The sequence below is a fragment of the Octopus sinensis genome, linkage group LG14 (genome assembly GCF_006345805.1).
Source record: "Octopus sinensis linkage group LG14, ASM634580v1, whole genome shotgun sequence".
Classification (NCBI taxonomy): domain Eukaryota; kingdom Metazoa; phylum Mollusca; class Cephalopoda; order Octopoda; family Octopodidae; genus Octopus; species Octopus sinensis.
In genome coordinates, this window is record NC_043010.1 from 67,530,559 (window position 1) to 67,544,333 (window position 13,775).

Below are 13,775 nucleotides of genomic sequence, written 5' to 3' on the forward strand. Positions count from 1 at the left end.
AAGTTCTCTTGAGGTCAACTTTACTTTTCATCTGGTCAGAGTTGATGAAATGAGTGCCAGTTAAGCAACGGAGTTGATGTTACTGACCATCAAATTTCAGGCCTTGTGTCCATAATAGAAAGCATTATTGTCAGGTTGGTGGATTGACAGAACCATTGGAGCATCAGACAGAATATCTTGTTATATTTCATTCAGTTCTTTGTATTGATTTCAGATTCTGCTATGACCAATTTTGCCTTTCGTCCTTTCAGAATTAATGAAATCAAATTCCTGGGTCAACTTAATTGTTGGTCTTGTGCCTACAAAATTAGAAGCAGTTATTAGGGCAATGGTCAGCTCTGGGATTATAGTAGAAGACACTTGCCCCTGGGTATCACAAAGCTATTTATGCACACGAATACACATGTAGACACATACTTGATCTGAGATCTTGTATCATTAAAGAGATAATAGCCTTTTTAAAACACACACACACACACACACACACACACACACACACACACACACACACACACACACATATCGTCGTCGTCGTCGTCGTCGTCGTCGTTTAGCGTCCGTTTTCCATGCTAGCATGGGTTGGACAGTTCTACTGGGGTCTGTGAAGCCAGAAGGCTTCATCAGGCCCAGTCAAATCTGGCAGTGTTTCTACGGCTGGATGCCCTTCCTAACGCCAACCACTCCGTGAGTGTAGTGGGTGCTTTTTACGTGCCACCCGCACAGGTGCCAGACAGAGCTGGCAAACGGCCACGAACGGATGGTGCTTTTTATGTGCCACCGGCACGAGGGCCAGGCGAGGCTGGCAATGGACATGAACGGATGGTGCTTTTTACGTGCCACCGGTACGAGGCCAGTCGGGGCGGCACTGGCATCTATATATATATATATCACTATAGACCCTCTTGTTTTCTTTTTTCATTATATTTTCAATCTTCTGTGAAAGCATGTGGCCTGGCAGTTATGGTGTTGCACTCCTGATTGTAAGCTCGTGGTGTCAATCAGATGTCCGTGTTCTTGAGCAAAGTATTTCATTTCATGCTGCTCCAGCTTACTCTGCTGTAATACGAGTCCTAGCAACACCTGGGCAGTTGACCCAATAAAGGACCAACATCCCATTCACAGGTGTGTTATAATTTCTTCCATTTGCTCTGGAAACTAGGGGTCTCTATCCTTACAAGTCCTAGAGCTCATGTCAGATTTAACCCTGTCGTTACTGTATATATTTTGAGATGCTCTGTGTTTCTTTCAATTAATTTTAAATATAACACAGAATTTAGTAAAATAACTTGGTTATCATTCACCTAGTGTTAGGAACATAAATTGTGACTAAGGTTTGGTGGAAGATTTTAATTTAAAACTTATGGAAACAAGACATTTGTACTCAGAACCAGAGCCGGTTTCAGCCGGGTTGGTAACGAAAAGGTTAACCCTTTCACATTTAACCCAGCCATATCTGGCCAAAATATACCTCCTGTTTTTACGTTTTAACTGGCCTGATCTAACCTATCACACCTGCCTACAATGCCCAAAATCTCTAAGCTATTAGACAATACATAATCACTTCAAATAAGAATAAATAAGCTTTACATTTGGCAGAGTAATTTGAATGCTAACAGTTAATCCTTAGCTGATCTTTCTGACAATACCTTTGAAGTAATCGAACCCATTTCAAAGGTAACAGTGCCTGTGTGTTTGTTTTCCAAATTGGCTGTGTTATTCAGTCGCACTGTTATTTTGTGTGTGTGTGCGTGTGTTTGAATTTACAGAATCTTTTTTTATTATTTTATGAGTGTTTTCTGTTGTTACTCAGTTTTGTTTCGGCTCTTGTGAAGAAGGAAAACTGGGGAACACCAGAGTAATCATCATCATCACCATCGTTTAACGTCTGTTTTCCATGCTAGCATGGGTTGGACGGTTTGACCGGGATCTGGGAAGCTAGAAGGCTGCACCAGGCTCCAGTCTAATCTGGCAGTGTTTCTACAGCTGGATGCCCTTCCTAACACCAACCACTCCGTGAGTGTAGTGGGTGCTTTTTACGTGCCGGGCAAGGCTGGCAACGGCCACGATCGGTTGGTGCTTTTTACGTGCCACCGGCACAGGTGCCGGGCAAGGCTGGCAATGGCCATGATCGGTTGGTGCTTTTTACGTGCCACCAGCACAGGGATCACAGCTACAATTTCCATTGATTTTTGATGTTGATGTACTTGACTCAATAAGTCTCCCCAAGCACAGGGTCGAAACGGTGTTTCTTTACTTGCCACGGAGCGAATCCTCTCCTTCAAATCTCTCTCTCTTATAAATACACATGTGCACACACATACATATAGCTTAATCTGTCTATTTGAGCTGTCCAATAGCACTCCGGCTGTTTGTCTGCCAACCTCTCTCATATCACTGTGCTGTGAGTGGTAATCTACCCTAACCCTACCCTTGTTCTGTGTGTACATACATTTCTCCACTATTTCTCTCTTCCTCTCTTGGGACGCACACAAGCTAATTCTCCATCCATCCATTCACACACCATATTGCCCGCCCCATCCCCGACTCCATTTATTTTTTTTTAATTTTCTTTGTTGATGTTGTACTCTCTCTCTTTCTCTCTCTCTTCCCCCTTAACAATCCACCTTCGACTGTTTTTACTTTTATTCATCACCTATCCATATTCTTTCCACCAGCTCTCTCTCCCCTCTTTCTCTCTCTCTTCTCCCTGTAAAAAAGTAGCAGTGGAGAAGCCACAGAAAAATAATAAATAAAATGAAATAAAATATTGTTCATATTCATAAATACTTTTTTGTAAAATAAAATTTAAGGAAAATAAAATTAAAAATATATATATTTGAATTTCCTTTTCAATTATTTCATTTGTATTTTTCTCTAAATCTATTTAATACATTTTTTAAAGTCTTTGTGTATGTCTCATTTCATATATGTGTGTGTGTGTGTGTATATATATATATATATATATACATACACACATAGATAAATTCCTCTATTTACATAATATCAAGGTCCCTTTCATTCTTTTGTTGTCTTGCCACTTCTATCACTATATATATAAATACAAAATGGGACAAGAATGCAAAACATCCGGACAGTTTGGTGATACAAAAATGAGACAACAAAACATCCAGACAGATGATACAAAGAAACCAAAGACGGGTCATTCGAAGTTTTCTTTCCTCAGTCGAGTACCAGATTATCTTCGCAATTTCAGTTGATTATAACTTGAGATTGCTCCAATCTGGCCAGCTCCAAGGAAAAACTTAGCTAAGAGCATTAGATTCCTTGGAAGAAAGCAGTGAATGTATACAAAAACAAGGATGGAAAAAAAACGAACAATGTTACACAAATAAAATAAAAATAATAACAGGACATAACATGTATATAAAATTAAAGAGAGGAGAAAAATTCAAAGACTGATGTATGTATTCATTCAATCCATATTAACGAAATTCTCCATAGTTTACAAGGTACATACATAGATGCATTCATCTATATGATATATAAAAATTTCTAAGAATTTATAAATATATAAAAATTCATATACAAATAAAAATCTATAAACACATAAAAATTCATAAATATAAATATATAAGAAGTGTAAGTCCATAAATGTACTTGCAAAGTCCAAATGAAGAGGGTGATAAAGTGAGTGTAATATGATGCATAAGGAGTCTGGAACATGTATAAAATCTTATGGCATTTGAATTTATTTTCTCCTCTCCTAATTTTATTTTCCCGAAACTCTATCAGAGCCCTGCTCAGTTGAGCTGTATAAAGAGGATATATCTATATCACTTATTTCTTTGTTTTATATATATATATATATATATATATATACTTCTAATATGGGATAAAAAATTTTTCCCCAAAAGAATTTTCATCAAAGTGGCCAGCATATTAAAATACCTTGAAAGGTGAAAATTATAAACAATTGTAAACAAGGGCAAAAGAAAACAAATTTCTATGCCAATATGCTGAGAATAGACTTTAAATCGTCAATTACCACATTACAATATACATTCACCGTGAATACATGTCGTGCTGAAATCGAGGAAGGCAAGCTAACAGAATTTTTTTTAAAAATTTAATCTCTATATTGAATCAATTTCGGGATTAATCCCATGGATTTTCCCCTCTTCCATAGAGAATATAAGAAATAAATGAAATCACCCATGGAAGAAGCAAAAGTCATGTGTACACATAAGTACCCCAGTTATATTCAAATGTAAAATCCTTTAGCAAGCCTCAGCATACATGTGACTGGTCACAAACCACTGGCTCTCTGCCCCATAATTGTTTATATATGCATACATACATACATATATTATAAATAACTGGTTGAATCCCTCCAGTTTTGGTCCAAAAAAGTAGTCACAGTTTTGTGATGGCATTCTTCACCCAATGAGATGACATCTGGTGTACAGCAGGGAAACTGAAAGAAGCCCATCGTATATATGTTTGTGTTTGTCCCCCCCCACCATCAACATTGCTTGACAACCGATGTTGGTGTGCTTATGTCCCTGTAACTTGGCAGTTCAGCAAAAGAGACCAATAGAATAAGTACCAGGCTTACAAAGAATAAGTCTTGGGGTTTATTTGTTTGACTAAAGGTGGTGCTCCAGCATGGCTGCTGTCAAATGACCAAAACAACTGAATAGAAGAATGTATATATATACTATTTACTCTTTTACTTGTTTCAGTCATTTGACTGCGGCCATGCTGGAGCACCACCTTTAGTCGAGCAAATCGACCCCAGGACTCATTCTTTGTAAGCCTAGTGCTTATTCTATCTGTCTCTTTTGCTGAACTGCTTAGTTATGGGGATGTAAACAAGCCACCATCGGTTGTCAAGCGATGTTGGGGGAACAAATACACATACACATATATACGACAGGCTTCTTTCAGTTTCTGTCTACCAAATCCACTGTCAAGGCTTTGGTCAGCCTGAGGCTATTGTAGAAGATACTTGCCTAAGGTGCTATGCAGTGGGACTGAACCCGGAACCTTGTGGTTGGTAAGCAAGCTACTTACCACACAGCCACTCCTGGGCCTATATATATATATATATATATATTTTTTTTTTTTCTGTAGTTTCAGCTGAGAGCTGTGGCCATGCTGATGCAGTGCCACGCATCAGGACCCCTAAGTAACAGTTGAAGGACAGGTGTCAATTCATGTATATTTAATAAAATGTACATGTCTGAGTAGCTCAAGAGCAGATTAATATATTCAGCTGGGTCTAATTGTTTGCATGCACTGCGGGGAATATCATTCTGCCAATACTTCTGTACCAAGGTTGATATTCACATAATATTGCTGTGTGTGTGTGTGTGTGTAAGGCGACAAGCTGGCAGAAACATTAGCACACCGGGTGAAATGTTTAGTGGTATTTCGTCTGCTGCTATATTCCGAGTTCAAATTCTGCCGAGGTCAACTTTGCCTTCCATCCTTTCGGGGTTGATAAATTAAGTACCAGTTATGCACTGGTGTCGATGTAATCGACTTAATCCCTTTGTCTGTCCTTGTTTGTCCCCTCTATGTTTAGTCCCTTGTGAGTAGTAAAGAAATAAGAAACGTTAGCACACCGGGCGAAAAATTTAGCGGTATTTCGTCTACTGCAAAGTTCTGAGTTCAAGTTCCGCCAAGGTCGATTAAATAAGTACCAGTTGCGCACTGGGGTCGATATAATCGACTTAATCTGTTTGTCTGTCCTGTCCTTGCTTGTCCCTTCTATGTTTAGCCCCTTGTGAGCAATAAAGAAATAAGAAATATTAGCTCGCCGGGTGAAATGCTTAGCGGTTTTTCGTCTGCCCTTACATCCTGTGTTCAAATTCCGCCAAAGTCGACTTTGCCTTTCATCCTTTTGGGGTCGATAAATTAAATACCAGTTACGCACTGGGGTCGATATAATCGACTTAATCCCTTTGTTTGTCCCCTTGTGAGTAGTAAAGAAATAGGTATTTTGTCTATCTCTATGTTCTGAGTTCAAATTGCGCCAAGGTCGGTTTGTTAAGTACCAGTTGCGTACTGGTTCAATCAAATCAACATTCATTTGTGTCTCTCACACAATGTCAAGACAAGGAGACAAACACACATACCTACGTATGTGTGCGTGCGCACACAATAGGCTTCTTTCAGTTTCTGTCTACCAAATCCACTCAGGAGGCCTTGGTTGGCCTGAGACTATAGTAGAAGATACTTGCCCAAGGTGCCACACAGAGGGACTGAACACGGAACCATGTGGTTGGGAAGCGAATGTCTTTCCACACAGTCACGCCTGTGCCTAGAGTATCAAATTTGTTCGTTTTTAAGATAGCATGGCTTGACTTCATAGGGGTTTAGCAGCTATTTCAGGCAGGTCGTGCGATGACATTTGAAGCCTTGCTCGTCGTCTTGAAATTCGTATGTTTACAATTGGTTTTCTTCCACATTTTTCTGACGTTATTAATTTATTTTTATCACTACTTTTAAGATAGTATCACATCTCCAACGCAGTATCATAAGACGATTTTAGTATTTATTTATTTTCTTAGTTTCATTGAGGGAGAAGGAAAAGATGTCTGGAATGAAAGAGAGACATATAATAATGTGATTTAAAAATTGCTTTGCACGCCATCTTAGTTCGGAAGACACGCAATTCTCTGAAATAATTTGAGAAATGTGTGTACAGAAAATGATGGCGCAGCTAAGTCTTCTTCACATACAGCTTTGCTCTAAGCCTGGCAATCTTCCCCCTGTTTACGTGGAGCCAAGCGCATAGAGTAAACAGTCAATAAACAAGAAACTGTAAAAAGTGAATGGCTTAATAAAGATATGCATTTACGTTATATCATACAAACAAACAAAAATTAAAATGATATTTTCAACCAAGCCTTGAACTAAATTTCTATTGTTAGACTAGACTACGTTGTATCACGTTTTTTTTTTTGTTTTTGGTCTGTATGATTACAAAATGGAAGTGGGGAAAATTATCGTCTGCAATCGTTTTAATCCGCCGCTTGCGTTGTTCGCATTGATTTCTCTTCAAATTGAAGATCAACATTTGATCACTTATAACAGTGCTTTTCAACATTTTTGCTGGAGCGGAACCCCAAAGGAAACATTCCACTGGCTCGAGGAACCCCTGTGCAATAATTTAATAGTCTTATGCACACATATCTGCACAGGAGAATTAGAAATTACTGCCGATTTTAGCAGTTTTGTAACTTCTTGCGGAACCCCTGGACTGTACTGGCGGAACCCCGACATGTGGATAAGCGCTGCCCTTACCCATACGGGTGTTTCAGGCCTTTACAGGTTTATACAGCAGATCCAAATGCGCCGCCCCCTATGGAAGTATCGCCAGGGGCTTACTTTCCTCTTAACTCCATCCTAGCTAAGCTACTGAGAAATTATTTATTTTAAACTATTTTATTTTTCATTTTGTTGACTGTCCCACCTGCAGGTCATGCACTATTTATCTTCATATGAAATCACCACGTCGCGCACTTAATGATGCATGTGCCTAGTCTACCCTTATCAGACGGGTAGTCATGATGGGTTTATTGGACTTCGTATATTTTGATGGCATGCGCTGCTCTCTCATTCAATAATTATGATTTCTTTTATTATCCCCAGGGGTGTAAGTAGATAAGGGAGACACCACCACCTCAGATTAGTAGTTTTTTTTCTTCTTTTCTCCATGCTCGAAAAAGTTAAATCTCTCCTCGACTTACCGTCACAAGTGTGCCCCATACTGACTTCCTCATAATTTTCAGAAAAATGGATATTTTTAAAACTCTTTTACTTGTTTCAGTCATTTGACTGTGGCCATGCTGGAGCACCGCCTTTAGTCGAGCAAATCGACTCCGGGATTTATTCTTTGTAAGCCTAGTACTTATTCTATCGGTCTCTTTTGCCGAACTGCTAAGTTACAGGGACATAAACATACCAGCATCGGGGGGACAAACACAGACACACAATGACACACACACACACACACATACATACACATATATATATATATATACGACGGGCTTCTTTCAGTTTCCGTCTACCAAATTCACTCATAAGGCTTTGCTTGGTCCAAGGCTATAGTAGAAGACACTTGCCCAAAGTGCCATGCAGTGGAACTGAACCCGGAATCATGTGGTTCGTAAGCAAGCTACTTACCACACAGCCACTCTTACGCCTATGATTTTCCAGAAATACTCTTCTGATCGTATAAATTACAATTATAGTGGGATTTGTTGAGAAAAATCTGTTCATGGGTGGCGAGGAGGAGTTTCATTTAATCCACACCAATCTATTTTGTTTCTCCATAAGGGTACTTTTTTATTAATGAAAATTTCTACAAATATCTTTCAGATGAAAGTTTGAAAAAATTATGCGATGTGCGCGTCAATACATATGTGTGCGTACCAATCTTTTTCTTTTTGTTTTTCTTTTTTTACATACCAAATTTCGATATATATTTCTTTACTGCCCACAAGGGGCTAAACATAGAGGGGATAAACAAGGACAGACAAACGGATTAAGTCGATTACATCGACCCCAGTGCGTAACTGGTACTTAATTTATCGACCCCGAAAGGATGAAAGGCAAAGTCGACCCCGGAGGAATTTGAACTCAGAACGTAACGACAGAAGAAATACCTGTTTCTTTATTACCCACAAGGGGCTAAACACAGAGGGGACAAACAAGGACAGACATAGGTATTAAGTCGATTACATCGACCCCAGTGCGTAACTGATACTTAATTTATCGACCCCGAAAGGATGAAAGGCAAAGTCGACCTCGGCGGAATTTGAACTCAGAACATAACGGCAGACGAAATACCGCTAAGCATTTCGTCCGGCGTGCTAACGATTCTGCCAATCTATATCTATACACTCTGAAAGGCATTCGTGGAAAGTTATGAGGATTTTAAGTCGTGCGAAAGTAAGCATTTGTGTAGGTATGATGCCTTTCGTCTTCCTCACGCAAACTAACTTTTAAAATCTTGAAAATCTTATTTCGTATTTTCTATTCATTGACGCAGACGATCGTTTTTCGTTCGTCAGACTCAATAAACTGTCTTACTAAGAAATAAAGACATTAACTTGACTAGTGATTACAGCCCGAGAGTTTATGGGAAAGCGATAATTATATTGTTTTACTGAGCTGTAAATAGAGAAACAGTTTTTTTTCTCTCTTCTACCACATAGAAAGAAGCGGACATTTTCAATGAAATTACTCGTTGCGGATCTTAAAATCGTGAAGACAATACCAGACTCCATTATTAAATCACTTTAGCGTGGTGATTTGGCAGAAACAGAGTGACGGCTTTACAATATATTTAGTCTCGTCCCTCTGTTTTGATGAAGTAATAAGTCGTATCGAGTTCATTCGATCGATTGAATCGATCAAGTACGATGACTAGATTGTGGTTCGATGCTTATGTAAGAAACCATTATACTTATATACAGGCGTATGGATATTTTTGAATGGAATCTTCTACAAATACCTTTTTGGTTGCGTAAATTACGATTACATCGGAATTTAACGTGGAAAAAAAATTGATGGGTGCACACACATACCTACTGACATGCGTCGAAGAATTTTAGTCAAACTTATACGACACCAGAACTTGTTTTTTGTAAAGCCCTCTACTTATTCTATCGGTCTTCTTTTGCCGAACCGTTAAGTTACGAGGATGTGAACACACCAACACCGGTTGTCAAGCGGTGATGGGGGACAAAGATGCACACACACACACACACATGTATATATGTATGTATGTATGTATGTATGTATGTATGTATGTATGTATGTATGTATGTATACAATGGGTTTCCGTCTACCAGATCCACTCACAAGACTTTGGTCAACCCGAGGCTATAGTAGAAGACACTTGCCTAAGGTGTCACGCAGTAAGACTGAACCTGGGACCATATGGTTGGGAAACACGCTTCTTACCACACAGCCACGCCCGTAGAAAATTTCATTAAAAAAATCTATTTTTCTGAAAGTTATGAGGAAACAAAATTGGTGGTGGGTAACCCACTTGTGTAAGTATACCGACATCTTTATATATAAAACTGTAGTTGTGTGAGTGCCTGTCCCCTTCGATTTAGATTCCTAACTACTCCCACATTTTGCGGTGCAGTTTAACCAAAACCGGGTATCTTATAGTCGTGATTCATATCGAGCCCTTCTGGGTATTAGCGCGCGTCTACAATGAGTCTACGATTTTAAAAATAATTTACCATCATTTTATTCCATTTTCATGCATATTTTTTTAAAGGGAGTAACTCTCTAAAAATGTCTACGATGAGTCAACGATTTAAAAAAAATATACCATCATATTTTTTCCATTTTTAATGCATTTTTTTGCTATTTTTTGGCTATAACTCTCTAAAAATGCTGTATAGTTATTTCCCTTACAAATCCGAGCAACGCCGGGCGATACTGCTAGTTAATTATAAAAAAAATAATAACTAAGGCGCAGGAGTGGCTGAGCGGTAAGTAACTTGCTTACCAACCACATTGCTCGACTAAAGGCGGTGCTCCAGCATGCTTGCAGTAAATGACAGAAACAAGTAAAGAGTAAAGAGTAACTTATATTTGTTTTAATAAATGGTTTGTACATATTTTTTTTTACATGTATTTGATTTTGTTTTTCAGTATAGGTTTTTAGGTGGGGTTTTTTTCTTTTCAATTTCTGTGCTTTTAAATATGTTCGCTAAGACCGACGTAAAATCGGAAGAGTCGACTGAAGTTGAGGTTTATTTATTTATTTATTTATTTTCCATTAATTTCTTTTAAAAATGAAAGTAAACAACGTGAGGTCGAAGAAGCTGTAACTTGAAACAAAATAAGTTGAGGTACACTCGTACTCCATTCTACTCCGCCGTCACTCCTTGCCGCTGTTATGTAAAACAAATGAAAAACCAGCTTACACATGAACCCAGTTACAACAACAAACAATAATCTCGCATTCCAAAATTTAAACATGGAATTCTGAGATAAACTCTCCTACATTCTATCCGCCCTTTAAATTGAGGCATGTACCAAAGCTAGATAAACGAATTTCTAATTTAATTTTCAGTCACTAAAACCCTTTCAAAAAGTGCTCTCATCCTAGTGATATTATTTTTCTCTAGCTGTAAACAACAGTTCGTCGACAGCAGCTATCTAATTGACATGCAATTAAGTGTTTTCTAATAAACCAAAACTTTCTTACTTGTACTTGTGATGGCGTTCACCCAGGGCGTGTTGAGCCGGCTTCTTCTCTCATAGAAGAAGTTTCGTGGGAATATTGAATTCACAAGCGGTTCCCGACATCCCGCATGCATATTCCGAGTGACGGGACGCCCTGTTTGCTGCGGAGTCTCCACAGACGCAGGGACAGAACGACCTCGAAGCCGCCGGTTGCCGATCAGATGCCTCTTGGAATTTTCACCAGAGCCCCGTTGGCCAGGCTTCGGCCCTAATACCGCTCGGTGCCAGACCAATTCGCCTTGGGTAGCTCTACCAGGAACCGAAGTTCCCGACAGCATAGCTATGACTCTGCCTGTTTACACCACCCTACCGCTTCCATATAACCAAAACGTTATATGGAAATATGGAAATACAATCAACATATACAAATTTACCGACAACACACATACAATTAACAGTTTTAACGTTGATTCAATTAAACAATTGCATGTGTGGTTGATTGCTATTGTTGGGTTGTTGAACAAAGATATATTTCGTTGGCTGTGTGAATAATAACAGAAGCGAAACCAACGAACTTGTCTTGATTTAAATTTTATAAGTTTTGTTCTCAATAAGTTTCTCACAGCTTATAAATTTAAATCAGGACAAGATTTTGTTGTTGAAACTATTTTACTTGTTCCTCAAGAAATAATAACAAATGCCATGAAATGCAATGAATGCACGGAAGACTACATTGGACAAACTAAACTCACTTTAAGAATGACATTAACAATTTATCGTCAACAAATACGTGATCCCAAAACTAGACAAATTCCACTTGGGAAACATCTGGATTCATGTGCGAAAAATAAATCTTCAAATTTCTTGTCTTCCCACTCTATCAACATGCAGACAATACTCCAGATCAAACAAGAGTTAATAAGGAAAGTTCGTTTATTAAAAAGAAAAAAATACATAACTGTTTTGACGTTGATTCAATTAAACATATGTGGTTGATTGCTTACCAACCACATCAGTAATATACGATTCTCCTTTTTCTATGAATTAATTATTGTAGAGTATCTGCTTGGACTTGTTCTTAAGAAAACAAAAATCCATGTAGCAGCTATCATTGTTAGACCGTGTTAACAAAAAAGGAATATGTTTTTGCCTATTCAATGGGAGGGTACTTGCACTTATTGATAGCACTATTGTTCGACAGAATAATAAGCAATAATTATCTATAACGCTTTTATGTAAACAATTATTATATCACTTATTCATATCTCTCTTTTCTAATTTTCATGGAGAAAAGCTTTCATGTAACCTCGTGCAACTATCACATAACTTGATATATGAATGTAGACCAATCAATAGGTACATTAACAAATAACGTTCTGAACTATATTCCTACCTTAAAAACAAACTATTTTTACAACAATGGCCAGAATAGATATAATTCCCGACACAATTTTCTTATAGTATACACTTTTGAAAATCTGCATGTGAAACCGGTGAAGTGTATTCAAATATCTTAAAATGTAATTAAATTCTAATTAATTCTAATATATTCTCTACATTTTCAATTTAATTTCTTGTTTGTTTGTGTTTGTTTGTGTTTGTCCCTCACCAATGGTTGACAACCAGAGTTTTGGTTTGTTTACGGCTTCGTAAGTTAAGAGATTCGGCAAAAAGAGGCCGAGAGAATAAGTGTCAGGCTTTAAGATATAATAAAATATTGGGGGTTTGTTCGACTAAACTCTTCAAGGTGGTGCTCTAGCATGGTCGCAGTCCAATAACTGAAACATGTCTCTCTCTCTCTCTCTCTCTCTCTCTCTCTCTCTCTCTCTCTCTATATATATATATATATATATATATATGTATATAATAGTTGTATACTGTCAATTTAACGTGACAGTAGGGGATTACACCACCGCTGTTTAGCCCTAGGAAGCAAGCATCGAACGCTTCCTGTCGGCTTCGACACATTTACTGTGTCCTTATATATTTACGAAGGGGAGACAAATACCCCCAACAGCCAGGCCTGCATCTAGAGACACGCATGTTTCAGGGTCTTTACCCATCATCGGTCTAGAGTAGCAGAAGCCTGCTAGCTGCAGATATCCGTCTCGACTTCGTAAATATATATATCTAATTTTCAGTGAAGTATATTCACTGATCACCAAAATCAGAAATATTAAATTTCTAAATATCTCATAGAGATATGTACGGTGTATATATATATATATATATACGTGTAACATAAATAGTTGTATGTGGGATCTTGTGCACACAGACAAGTTGTATAGCTTAGTTATTCACATAGAAGGGACGCTCTTCAGACCAACTGAATATATATTTCTTTATTGCCCACAAGGGGCTAAACATAGAGGGGACAAACAAAGACAGACAAAGGGATTAAGTCAACTACATCGACCCCAGTGCATAACTGGTACTTTATTTATCGACCCCGAAAGGATAAAGGCAAAGTCGACCTCGGCGGTGTTTGAACCCAGAACGTAACGACAGACGAAATACTGCTGAGCATTTCGCCCGGCGTGCTAACGTTTCTGCCAGCTCGCCGCCTTAACCAACAGAATATAAATTTGATA

At 38.3% G+C, this 13,775-nt stretch overlaps 1 long non-coding RNA gene across 1 annotated transcript; it reads right to left on the bottom strand.

The window, feature by feature from the left end:
• Window positions 1–2,529: 2,529 nt before the first annotated feature.
• LOC118766038 lies at window positions 2,530–13,007 on the bottom strand. The gene is made up of 2 exons (XR_005001964.1): window positions 12,970–13,007; window positions 2,530–2,700 (listed from the first exon to the last, which is right to left on the bottom strand). It is a non-coding gene; the product is annotated as an uncharacterized LOC118766038 (long non-coding RNA).
• Window positions 13,008–13,775: the final 768 nt, after the last annotated feature.